This window comes from Dermacentor variabilis, chromosome 2 (genome assembly GCF_050947875.1).
Source record: "Dermacentor variabilis isolate Ectoservices chromosome 2, ASM5094787v1, whole genome shotgun sequence".
Lineage (NCBI taxonomy): Eukaryota > Metazoa > Arthropoda > Arachnida > Ixodida > Ixodidae > Dermacentor > Dermacentor variabilis.
The window spans coordinates 187,665,324-187,678,425 of NC_134569.1; the positions used below are offsets into that span (position 1 = coordinate 187,665,324).

The following is a 13,102-nucleotide window of genomic DNA, read 5'->3' on the forward strand; positions in this document are numbered from 1 at the left end:
GGGATGAGCACGATAAGGGCCGTTTTCCAGTCTTCTGGTAGTGCTCCATTCCTCCAGATTTTGTTGATTTCCTCTGTGAGGGTTTCGATTGAGGTTTCGTCGAGGTTTCTAAGTGCCTTGTTAGTTACGCCATCCGGCCCCGGCGCTGACTTGCTGTTTAGGTTCTGAAGCGCCGTGCGTATCTCTTCGGTTGAGAAGTCCCGATCAAACTCTGGGTTGAATTTGCCGCGATAGGCATCGGTGGTCGTGCCTCTAGCATTTTTGGCCAGCGGGAGGTACTTGTCGGCAAGACGGTCAATGAGCTCATTTTCCGTAGTAATTTAGAGTTCCTCGTGCATGATCTTGTTCAGCGTACGACCCTGGTCCGCTTTGGTTTTGGTTCTATCTAAAAGATGTTTGAGCAGGTGCCACGTCGTCCCGCTGTTGATGCGGCCGTCCGCGGCGTCGCACACCTCGTTCCATTGCTGGTTAGATAGTTGCGTGCAATATTCTGCAATCAGCCGGTTGAGGGAAGAAATTCTTTTCCTGAGCCGTCGATTGTGTCTTTGTTCTTTCCATCTCCTGGTGAGCGATTGTTTGGCTTCGAGCATGTGGGCCAGTCGGCTGTCCATGCTTTGAACGGGAAGGTCTGTCTCTATTTCCTTCGTGGCCGCCTTAATGTCGGCCTTTAGTTGCGACGTCCATTGTTCCATTGATTCTTTGCCTGTTCGGCGTTCGTGTCTGAACTCGCGGAACTTGTCCCAGTCGACGTACGTCATTTTTCTGGGTCCTCTGGATGGGGTGTCAATTGTTGTCTCGACAATGTGATGATCGCTGCCCAGATCCTCGAAGAGGTTGTTCCACTGATAGTGTGGAACGTTGCGGACGAAAGTGAGATCTGGCGTTGTGTCGCGGTTGACCGAGTTACCCGTTCTTGTGGGGTACTCGGCGTTCGTGATGAGCGTTAGGTCAAGTTCATCGGCGTCGTTTAGCAAGTCCTTGCCTTTGGCTCTGCTGGCGACGTATCCCCAGGCCGTGTTAGGGGCGTTGAAGTCCCCGGCCACGATCACGGGGTTGTTGCCGGCACGGTTGCGGGCGAGCTGGAATATTTGCTTAAATTTTTGTGCTCTGTGCTTGGGGCTGCTGTAAACGTTTAGGATGAATATGCTCTTGGCGTTCTTGGCTCTAGGGAAGACTTCCGTGAGAATGAATTCGCAATTGCTGCGGTTGCGATTAATGTTGTGTGTCGTGTGGGCTAGCTTGTTGCTGACCAACGTGGCGATACCTCTACATTTGTGTTGCGGTGTCGTTGTGGTCACGTCATAGCCGGGTAGCGAGGGTGTAGCGCTATTTGTCTCTTGTAGGAGAATGACTTGGGGTTTGTCTTTTTTGGTTCGAATGTATTGTTGCAGGGGGGCCTTTTTACGGACGTAGCCCCTACAATTCCATTGCCAAAGGCGAAACGTTTCAGTTTGCACAGCCATCTTTGTTGTTGGCGTTGGGTGGCCTTTGTGAGGCCACGTTGTTGCTATGTCTATCGAGCGACAACGCCCGAGGTAGCTTGGTGATAGTAGGCTGTGACGTCACAGACGGGTGGTCTGCCATTTCTAGCGCGTTGAGCCTTGCACCATGGATGTTGATCGTCTCCATCATGTGGTTCATCTGTAGCGTTATCCTGTCGTAACCTTCCTTGAGGGTCCCTACTGTCGTCGCAAGTTTGTCTTGCCCTTCCTTTAGTGACGCGATGGTAGTTGCAAGCCCGCTGAGCAGCTGCCTGATTTCTCTAATGTCGCTGTCCGTGCTCGATGGATGTGTGTTTGTCACGGCTTTTCTCTTATGCGGATTGCGCGTGGATTCCGCGACCGGTACTTCCAATACCATGGGTTCTGATGTGACTTCGGTTTGATTAGAGTTGGGGGGTGGTGGCGTTTTGAGATGTCTGATTTCCTCGACAAGTTGTGTGATGGTTTGCCTTAACTCTTTGTTTTCATGTTCTAGTCTTTTAATTGTATTTGCTATTTCTACTTGCTCTGGCCGTGCCATCGGACTCACCTGGCTGGCGGCCTGCTGTTGGTGCTGCTGTTCTTGTCGCTCATGTTGTTGGTGCTGCTGAACTCGTTGGGCCCACGTCAACCGGTCATCACCGCCAACTCGTGGGCTGGGGGCGAATCGTATCCTTGACGAGGATCGCTGGCTCGGGTTCCTGGAGCGTCCTCGCGATCGTGACGACAGGCGACCGCGGTTCCTCGATCTCGAGCGGCCCCGCTCGCCGGACAAGCGAGCATCTGCGTTGGCGGCCACATTGTCGTTGATGGCGCTACTCTCGGCGTCCTTGAGCGGCGGGAAGTCGTGCTGACTCAGGGCGATTGGCCCTGATCTCGTGGTGCTTTTGCTTGCATTTGCTGCGATTTTTCTTTCAACTCGTCTTCTTCGGACGACGTAGGGGAGTTGGAAGCGGTTCTTGCATTCCTTGCTTGCCGTGACATGATTTCCCTCGCAGAGCGCACATTTGATCGAGGTGCACACATGATCTGCGTTAGGGTTAGCTAGTCCACAGCCTTTGCAAATTGCGTCGTCGGGCGAGGGGCATACGTCGGCACGATGGCCGAGTCTGCCGCACACATGGCACATGGCGATCTGCTTGCGGTAAAGGGAACACTTGATCAGGGCGTTGTCGTATCTGACATAGTTCGGGACTCGAAAGCCGTCGAAGGCGATGATGACCGTGCCAGTTTCCTTGATTCTCTTTGCCGCCAGAGCGAGCCGGTTGCGTGGGTTGACGATCTTGCGGTTTATGGAGTCCTTCGTCTCATCGAGCGGAACCCCTCTTATAACGCCTTTGCATGTTTCGTGCGGCGCCGTCCTATATGCAGTGGTTTCAAACGTTTGCTCTCCTATGGAAATGCTGCGCATCCTGAGGTATTTTTCTGCGTTCGCTTCGGACGGTGTGCTGACCACCATGATGTTCTGCTTCAAATTGGGGCATATCGTGTCCTCGCTTCGCTCGGTAGATTCGATGCAAGCAGCCATGCAAATTGCTTTGGTGACCGTAAGTTGGCCTACCTTGGCTATGTTGATACCGCCACGTATGCGAATCACGATCTTTATGTCATCTTGAGCAGCGCGGGCATTCTGCTTGCTTTGATCAAGGAGTTTCTGGCTGTTGAGGCAGTTGCGTTGGTATTTCCTCCCTTTCGTTGGTGGTTAACGAGGTTGGGCTGGCTCAACGCAGTCTTGATTACTGACGGGCGCGGCGTCAGGATAGTCCACCCTGCGTCTGCGGTGAAGTCTTCCGGGCTCATGTCTTGGCCATTGACTTCGTATGCCATCGCTGTAGGGTCGTTGTTGGGTGGAAGGCTCGTTTGTTGTGATCGCTGGAGGCCACCACAGCCGGGGTGGGCGCGGGGACGTCTGGGGTCGGCGGCGGCTTGGTCGGAGTCGAGACGTGCGTTAATGGCGGCGGCCGTACTCGCCGTTAGGCTTAGAGCCCGAAGCGGGGCGCCGAGAGCTGAAATCACTCGTAAAAAAGTCCAGAGGTCACGCACTTGCCGAAATGTGGTCTCCCTAGGTAGAAGAGAACTTCAAGAATCCGATTCCGAGTAGAAAAGGCACAAAACTGGGCAAAAGGCACATTGAAATTGCCAAGAAAGCGGGAGCCGGCGCAGACGCGTCCGCAGCAAGCACATGCTTCTTCCTCGGCAGGGATGAACTCTTTCATCTCACAGAGCAGGGGGCCGCGGTCGAGAACTGCGGTTAAGCTCGAAAGAGGGACTTCGTGCGTGGAAGAACGCCGAGTTCATCGTAACTCTGACAAGGATCAGCAACTTAGACGGTGGTCTAGGGGTTTTTCGATAGGAGCAATGGAAACGCGTCGCCTTCGATGGCCTTCAAAATTTTGACGGATACTATCGGATTCAGTCATGGATGCATTGACGCGCTTGCAAACGTCGACGACGTCTTCTATGTAGTCGTTGAAGTTCTTACCTTGCTGCTGGGAACTATTGCGTAAGCACTCTGAGGCACGAAGTTTTCGCACCACTGGGCGCCCGAAATGTAAGCATGCATATGCATGTATATGCCCCTTCCCCCCCCCCCCCCCCACTCCCCAGTTTTGCAGTCGTTCGCGGCGAGTGGAGCTCGCAAACGAAGCGCGAAGTCAGATTTCTCTCAAATGCTCTTATTTCCACAGCTGCTGGTCGCTCCCTTCTGGACGCTTTATTTCGTCATAGAGCGGATTTTCATACGCGGGTCCTAATGGGCAAATAGCTGACGTCAGTCAAAGAAGGTATCTGAGTGAGTGCGCTTCTTCCCACTGCTACTGTTTATATTGAGTGACGATGTTCAATGAATAGCAAAAGTAAGCGGAAACGTGCTTTTAAATTTCTATAATAGCTACGGACTTCCAAAAGAAACCGACTACCGTCTGCTCACGCTATGCCGCTGCAGGCCGCGTAGGAAATAAATTTTGGCCACCCTGCTTATCGGTGTCTTAGCCGCCCGGTGTCCCCGATGTCGACTATTTTTGGACGCTCTGCCATGGGGAAAACTTTGTTTAATATGTAAATACGTGAGTCAATCGATCACCTGCTCCTGGATTGTTGAGAAGGAGGGCATGGTTTGGTTGTTTTACAAAAAACAGTTACATATACTCCGTCTAGATCCTTACGGCGTCAGGTATATAGTGACGAAAAATGACGATGGGCCAAATTTTGATCTAGAAATGCTCATTGGCCCTTGCAGCATCTGGTGCTCCAGAATGGCCGGGTATTATTGGTACACACACGCTTGACTGCGCGAATGTACTTCTGAGAAAGTATAAACGCCAAATAAAGTGCAAAAAGCTCAAGAATGTCCTCCAGGACGGTTGTCGAGGTTAGAACACTTGACAAAACTAAGAGGATTTTGATCTGATCGCCGTCGCGTTCGTTGACAGATGTTACATATTCCGTTCACGTGCAATGAGTGACATTGCAAACGAGACAATAAAAAAAATGTTTCGCCCAGTGTGTCCGACACTAGGCTCCTGAGCGCGGCGCTGTATTTTCGAAAGCCACCACCGCCAACCCTTTTCATTTGAATTTATTTTCTTTTATAAGATACACAACATCCTTTTCATGTATATATTAATTTCTTTTAGCGATTCGTCTTACGTGAAGGACGCGCAGAAGGGTTTCTTCTGTAAGTAGGCATAGAAATTATCCATTAAAAAGATACGGCCGAACCCGTCTCACATGACTCTCGACCTAATGTAATAGCATTCAAGCAACGTAGCGACCCACCGCATTGCTGAAGGCGCCGTAATTTGGAGTCTGTAGTGGTAATATTTCGATTGCCGTTGATTAGGCTGTATGACACATACGGTGTAACCAGGATCGGTCCACGTTTCTTTGACGCTCACTTGCCCGGGCCGCCCATGGCCATGACGATGCGCTGAGCACCATGTAAATGCGAAGAAGGAATGAAGTGCGTGGAAGACAAAATGACGACGATGGCATGACAACAATAGGATGACGAAGAATGTATGACAACGATAGATAGATAGATAGATAGATAGATAGATAGATAGATAGATAGATAGATAGATAGATAGATAGATAGATAGATAGATAGATAGATAGATAGATAGATAGATAGATAGATAGATAGATAGATAGATAGATAGATAGATAGATAGATAGATAGATTCAATGCTCCTAAACTGGACGAATGATGTTAATGCTATTAAAATTAGAAAAGATGTTCGTAAGTTGTACTAATCGTCCACAAAATCAGAATATGACCACATAAAGGACCACTATCTAGCCATTTCAAATGATTATGTACGGTATCTGGCTGCGCAGCTGCTCAAACGAAATGTTCAAGCGTTTCTCGAACACAACTTGTGAAACGCCCCTCAATCAAACGCATACTTGGCGGAAAGGATCTTTTTGTGAAAGTAACACAAGCAAACATTTCTTGCTAATCAACGCAATCCCGATTGTACCTTTCCGTTAGCGCATCACGGTGTTTCACTCTGTTTGAAGATAGCACGCAGTGATTCTATCAAAGTTTATTTTGAAAATAAGTATGCTTCCATATTGAATCATTGAACGTTCTGTGTTGGATGCCAAGGCTTCACTGTCGCAAATATATGTTTTGTACCCTTGGAACAATTTCACACAGAGACGGATGTCCGTGCATTCTCTCTCCGACTTCCATTGTTTTGCCGTGAAGCGAAAACGAGCACCTGTCACAATTGCAGCTATCACGTGCACTCCGATTCGTCCAGTGGTCTTCGCCGCACATGCTGCCGCTGTTTTTCTTTTATTTCTCCGAGGCACTAGTGTCAACTTTTTTCCATTTGGGCGTGCTTTTCTAATACCTTTTTTTTCTATTGTTTAGCCAATCAAACTCGACACATAAGTGTGTTACCCTGCCTGCAAACGCCTTTCCACTTCGTCATTCACATGGCGCTGCTTTGAGTAGGTCCAACGCCACTGCTCTAGCACAAAATAAGTAAAGGTTTATTTGAAATGTTTCCAGTACGCGGAGTAGAGTAGAAGAAGCAATGCCGGCATTGTCGGCGCTTATCTGCTAACCACACGATTATTCATTAAGAAGGCATGCAGTGGCAAACCATTCTTTAAATATCCATTTATATAGATTGTGCAGTACATATGCAACATTTACGTTCACATATCACGAAGGCCGTTTTCAAACACTCTCGCAGCTCCTAAATATATGATAGTCATATACACTGACCGAAGCACCGACTTGAGCATCCACAAGCTTTGAAGTGCCAGTAGTATACAAAACACCATGTAATACGTTTATAAATATGTGTACATACACAAATTTCCTGGAAGGTAAGACGTGTTTTTTTATAGTTCAGTGCCCATGACCGTTATGGACCGTTTTCACAGTGATCCCATGTGTACCGCCATGCTTGCTCAAATGGTGACGTGCCCATTGCTTGCTTTAACTGCCTCGGCGATAGCATGCTTGCAATGAATATGCATGACGCCCCCGGTACGGCTAAAGAAACCTGCCTTTTGTCGGATATCATTGACAGTAACTAATGCGCGCTACTTTCAGGAAAGCTTCACAGGGCATCTAAGAACATTTGGAGCTCATTTTCGTGCAAATGCAGCGAGCAGTGAATACAGGCCGTCTTGTGCTTTTACTATAAGCGAGGCTTGAAATCTATTTCAAGCAGTCCATACTGTCCGCTTCTGAAGTAAACCATGATCAGTCTTTTGTTTCCCTTTCTTGAATTGTCTGTTAGAATCAATGGCTGGTCACATTTTTGACACAACAATATCGTTCCGTGTCATCACTATGTGATTGTCGATTTTCTACCTAATCACCCACATGTGTCCCTAGTAGCGGTAGATTTGTTCGTTCCGGGTACCAGGCTTGGAATGCGGTTGTTCTGTACGCAGTGATTCCTTGTAGCTAAGACGTATTCTGGCTTGTCACTCACTTACTCTATCCATGTTCACAGTAATTGGGATCAAGCGTGTGCCCATACATAGTTTTGATTCAAGAGGGACAATGTGGGCGTGAATATGAGTAGGGGTGTATGAATGTAAATTTCCGCTTCTTACCTGCCCCCCATGCTTCCTCAAAAAATTGTAAAGAGTGTGAGCACATGCCCACATAATGTTCCTCGTACTTTGTCAGGGGTAAAAAATTATCCGAAAGAAATGTTCTACTGCCGCAAGAGTTCGCTTGTGCTAGTTGGTTATTTGACACCGTATCAGGAGTTTATAGAGCAAAAAAAAAGAAGAAATATTAAGAAACCATGACCAAAAGGAGATGTGCTACAACCAAGCGGCTAGCAAAGCGGCATTCAGCGTGGTAAGATATTGTAGAAGTTCTTTTTTCTAAGCTTCTCTATTAGCATTGTAAAAGAGCTGTACGCAGATTCATGGAATTTTAATGTGGAGATCCATGTGAGAATACCACAACTGTCGCTCCAGTACACCGAGACCAGCCTATTCAATATAGCTTCCACATCACGTTTAGAGCGCAGGTTAACATTTTCATTTATGTGGACCTTGTTTACTTCTCTTCAAAATTTTCTACCACGAAGTATAACGTTATAATTCCACAAAATATCTGAAGGATCAACACTCGGAAGCCCTGTTTCTTTCAGTGCTTAACTGAATTTGATATTCACAGACGCACAGGGCTGCAGAAAAGGCATCTAGGTTCATAGCTTTTGCCAGGGGAATATTTCCTTCCTGATAGGTGGTATAAAGGTGCCCATAAGCACAAACGGCAATAATTTCTATTACACTCGTTGTCTAGTGAACGTAGCAGTATTGATGCTTAATTTTGGCTATTACAGGAAGCGAAATTACAAAATATATGGTGATAAAGACTTACCCCTCGGTTTCGCTCATACGAGGCGAGAAACTGACCGCGCCAGGAAGTGGCATTACTTACTTCCTTAATCACAGAGTAACGAGCGGCACTTTGTTGAGCAAACGTTGGCGGAGTTGAAGTCCTTTCTTTGGAGGTTAGGGACGCACGGTTGGTGGATAAGCGCATAATTTTTAACCTCGAGGAGAGCAATGCTTCAGGCAAGGTTGCCAACACGGGCATTTATTCGGTAGCGCCCTTTCATGAAATTCAATACATTCTATTCTATTTCTTCTATTCTTCTTACATTCTTCTATATTTTTTTAATGCCCGTCACTTGCAGCCAACTACTGCACAGGTATTCTCTCTATCGCTCCACATTTTGCAGCTCGACTGGAGCATAGCGCTTTAACAATCACAGCAGATCGTCTCGTAGCAGCCCTAGAGGTTTGACATTCGTGCACGTTCTGTTCAGGCAACATAAAGCGAGAAGGCCGAAATCGCCGCCTCGTTTATCTAGGGCAATCCGCTGTGCGAAAATTGCCTGTACAGTGCGTTCCTAATTTTGGATGTTTTTTTTTTTAAATAAACGCCTCAATAATGTACTCGTATTACGTCACTACACATGAATTATCTGCCCAGGCGGATATCATTAGCAAGGAAAACCAACGCAGTCGAATCACTGAAGATAATTCCGCAAGAATATTTTAGCTAGAGATTTCGCGGCACATGATCATATTAGAAATTTGAACGCTATATCGTCATACAAACCTAGTTTCTTTTGGCTACTTTTTAAAATTGGCATTTAAATCAAAATAATAGCCTTGAAGTCATTTCTTAAGTACACTTTGACAGCTCTTAAGTACACTTAGGTACTCACACTTACGTATACTTACACGTACACTTAGTACACTTCTTAAGTACGATTAAGTACATGTTGAGCACGCTAAACTGAAGCGTGGTTGGCGGCGCAGTGCTTCTGTGACGTAATGGGAAGAGGTAAAATAAAGATTGACCATAGCATGTGATGAGGAAGTTGGCCTTGCCCCTGCTGCTGCAGTGACTGTACGTCCAATGGAGAGCTGCATTAATGGCCAATTCGTATCACCTTGTTGGAAATTACAAGCACGACGGTAGCTCCATTTTACTTAACAATATTATACTACAGTTTAATTTAACGAAGAATCGTGCTTCTCGGGGACCCGCGCGCTATCAGGGAAATCGAACGACTAAGCGAAAGTTGTGGGTTCTGTCGCCACCTGCGTCAAGTTGCTTTTTCATCCACTTTCATTTTCAATAATTTATCGTTTCTTCGTTTCATTTACTAAGCACAAGTAATTTCCCATATGTTGCCCTTGGTGTCAGTGTTTATTGGCCTCGCATGATATTGACACGTGTTCTTATATTTATCGGGCGACCACGTTTCGCCGCCTAACAAATCTTATCGCACAGCGCGGGACGCGCCTGCATGTATCCGAAGTTTCTGGAAAGTTATCGATGCTTCTATCCGCTGTCTGTTGTCGCCGAACCTTGTGTTATCTGATTTCATCGCGTGATGCGAATGGTGTAGAATTTTGTGGAAGGCACACGGGTCCCATCGATTAGTCTCGAACATTCGATAACTGCTGTATAAAAGCCGACGCGCTGGATCCGCTGCTCATATTTTCGACGATCGCCGACCATGTTCGCCGCTATCGTTGATCTATAAGTGTAGCCTGTTTTTGTGGGCACAGGTTCGCCCAACAAAAGTTAGTTTTGTCTTTCACAGTATTGCTACTGTGTTCTTCAACGTCACCACTACGTGACATCTGGTGGAGGTGCTTGTGCGTTCTTGTACCGAACGCCCCCGCAAAGCCGCGATCCAAGCCCGAAGGCCGAGGACAAAACCAACATCGTCCAAGACCAGCGTGCTAGCCGCCGACTGCAAGGACTGCCCCCAGAGCACGGACTTCTACCTGAGACGAACAGGAAGATTGCCACCAAGTCCATCCCAATGGCAGCCTTGGTGGCCCCCGTCGTGCTGCAGCAGCCCAGCGAGCCCCCGACGTTCCGCGGTTGAACATTCGAGGACCCAGAAACCTGGCTCGAAATGTATGAGAGGGTCGCTGCATTTAACAGCTGGAACAGCGATGACAAACTGCGACATGTCTTCTTCGCATTGTAAGACGCTGCCAGGACGTGGTTCGAGAACAGAGAAGCCACGTTAACGACGTGGGACCTTTTCCGAAGCGGCTTTCTGCAGACATTCACAAGCGTCGTACGCCGATAACGAGCCCAAGCACTATACTAGAAACCCGAGTGCAGCTGCCTAATGAGACCACCGCGATTTTTACAGAAGAAATGAGCCGCCTATTCCGCCACGCCGACCCGGAAATGCCCGAGGAAAAGAAAGTCCGGCTACTGATGCGTGGTGTAAAGGAGGAACTTTTCGCCGGTATGGTAGGAAGCCCACCGAAGACTATCGAGGAGTTTCTTCGTGAGGCCACTAGCATCGAGCAGACACTCGAGATGCGAAGCCGACAATTCAACCGCCGCACCAACTCTACAAACTATGGCGGAGTTCAATCAGTGGCCTCCGACGACATGCGCGAGGCTATCAGGGCAGTCGTAGGACAGGAGCTTCAGAAGATCTTCCCGTCGTCGCAGCCTCAAGTAGCCTCGATCGCTGACATCGTCAAAGATTAGGTTCAGCGGTCGCTTGGAGTTCCGGAGGTGCAACCTCAATTACCGCAACCCCAGCCAGAAGCGATGACCTACGCCGCCGTCGCACGCCGTCAAGGTCCTCCTCCGAGACCGCGCCAGGGTCCTCTAACGCCGCAATTATGTCGACCACCGCCGCCACCACCGCCAGCACGCCCACCCGTTGCCCAGCGCAGCTGCCCGAGGAAGACAGACGTTAGGCGCGCTCCTGAACACCGCCCGCTCTGCTACCACTGCAGAGAAGCGGGTCACGTTAACCGACGATGTCCTTACCGGGAGATGGGACTGCGAGGTTTCGCGGTCAACGCTCCGCGCCCGCAGCAAGGTAAACGCCCTCGCGATATCGCTGACTACCTCGCCGCTACTCAGTGGAGCTCTTGACGACCGTCGCGTTCGCCATCACGAGGCCACTACCTGTCGCCGCAGCGCCAACCATACACTGGCCCAGCCCGGGGCCGGTCAGCGAGCCCGTATCCGCAAAACTAAAAGCAGGAACCGATGTAGGTGCTGTTGCTGTCCGTCGAACTGACGAAGATCCTCCGCCGCCGACGAAGACGCCGAAGAAACTACCTCGACGACATAACGACACGCCGCCGTCCCGAAGAAGTCTGGAAGGAAAGAATGCGACGACGAAAGACGACCTGACGGCGTCACATACCAGCCACAGGTCAACGCGACGCAGTCGTGATCCGACACCAAGACCGAACTGTAATACAACACAAAGAACCACCAACCTCGACATGCTTCTCGACGGCCACGCAGTCACTGCATTAGTCGACACAGGGACTGATTATTCCGTCATGAGTGGACACATCGCCGCCCAGTTGAAGAAAGTTAAGACTACCTGGGAAGGCCCTCAATTTCGGACCGCTGGAGGACACTTCATAACGCCGACTGGAATGTGCACGGCAAGAATTACCATTCACGACCGGACTTAACCTGTCAGCTTCGTTATCCTCCAACAGTGTTCACGAGACGTCATTCTCGGCATGGGCTTCCTCAACCAACACGGGGCGCAGTCATCGACCTGAAGTAGAAGTCAATAACGCTGTCGGAAGATCATGCGATACCGCCGGAGAGCCCTCGTAGTCACCACGCATGGAGTGTGCTCGAAGATCTATTGAGGATCCCTCCTCGTTCCAGCATTTTTCTTTCGGTCGGCACCAAAACACCCGCTGACGTAGAAGGCGTCATCGAAGGTGACCAACGTCTACTGCTAGACCGTGAAATTTGCGTCGCAAGAGGGATCGCTCGACTGCATGGAGGAAACATGAAAGTGTTGCTGACAAACTTTAGCCAGGTGTTCAAGCACATCAACAAGGGCACGACGATCGCATACATCGAGGAAATTCTGGAAAACAGCAATGCGTTTGTCCTCTCGGATCCTGCCGCATCTACCCCGACGACCGTAGTTCCCGAGCCAGACTTCGACATCCATCCAAGTCTCCCACGATTAAGCAACAACAGTTGAGAAGTCTACTTCGACGATAACAAGAGTGCTTTTCGACGTCATCAAGGATTCGACGAACCCCAGTCGCAAAGCATCGCATAATAACCGAAGAGTGCACTCGACCTCTCCGCCAGAGCCCATACCGAGTTTCGACGCGAGAACGTGAACCTATAAGGCACCAAGTCGACGAAATGCTGCGCGACGACATCATCCAGCCGTCCAAAAGCCCGTGGGCATCTCCTCTAGTCTTGGTGAAAAAAAAGGACGGAATCCTACGTTTCTGCGTCGATTATTGTCGTCTGAACAAGATCACGAAGAAGGACTTATACCCCCTCCCACGGATAGACGACTCATTGGATCGGCTCTGCAACGCTAAATACTTCTCGTCAAAGGACCTGAAGTCTGGCTATTGTCAAATAAAGTGGACGAAAGAGATCGCGAAAAGACGGCCTTCATCATCCCAGACGGCCTTCAAGGTTATGCCATTCGGACTGTGCTCGGCGCCTGCAACGTTCCAGCGCGTGATGGACATGGTTTTAGCAGGATTGAAGTGGCAGGCCTCTCTCGTTTACTCGGATGACGTCGTCGCCTTCGCCGAAAATTTCGACGATCACCTCAGGCGGCTTG

General features: G+C 49.1%; 1 protein-coding gene across 2 annotated transcripts in view; it reads left to right on the forward strand.

Moving 5' to 3' along the window:
• The window catches only part of LOC142571110 (uncharacterized), a 119,389-nt gene extending 112,923 nt beyond the window's left edge, over positions 1 to 6,466 (forward strand). For both annotated transcript variants that reach the window (XR_012825760.1, XM_075679401.1), the window contains exon 4: positions 6,361 to 6,466. The gene's annotated coding sequence lies outside the window, so the exon portion shown is untranslated. The remainder of the gene's footprint in view (positions 1 to 6,360) is intronic.
• The last annotated feature ends 6,636 nt before the right edge of the window (positions 6,467 to 13,102 follow it).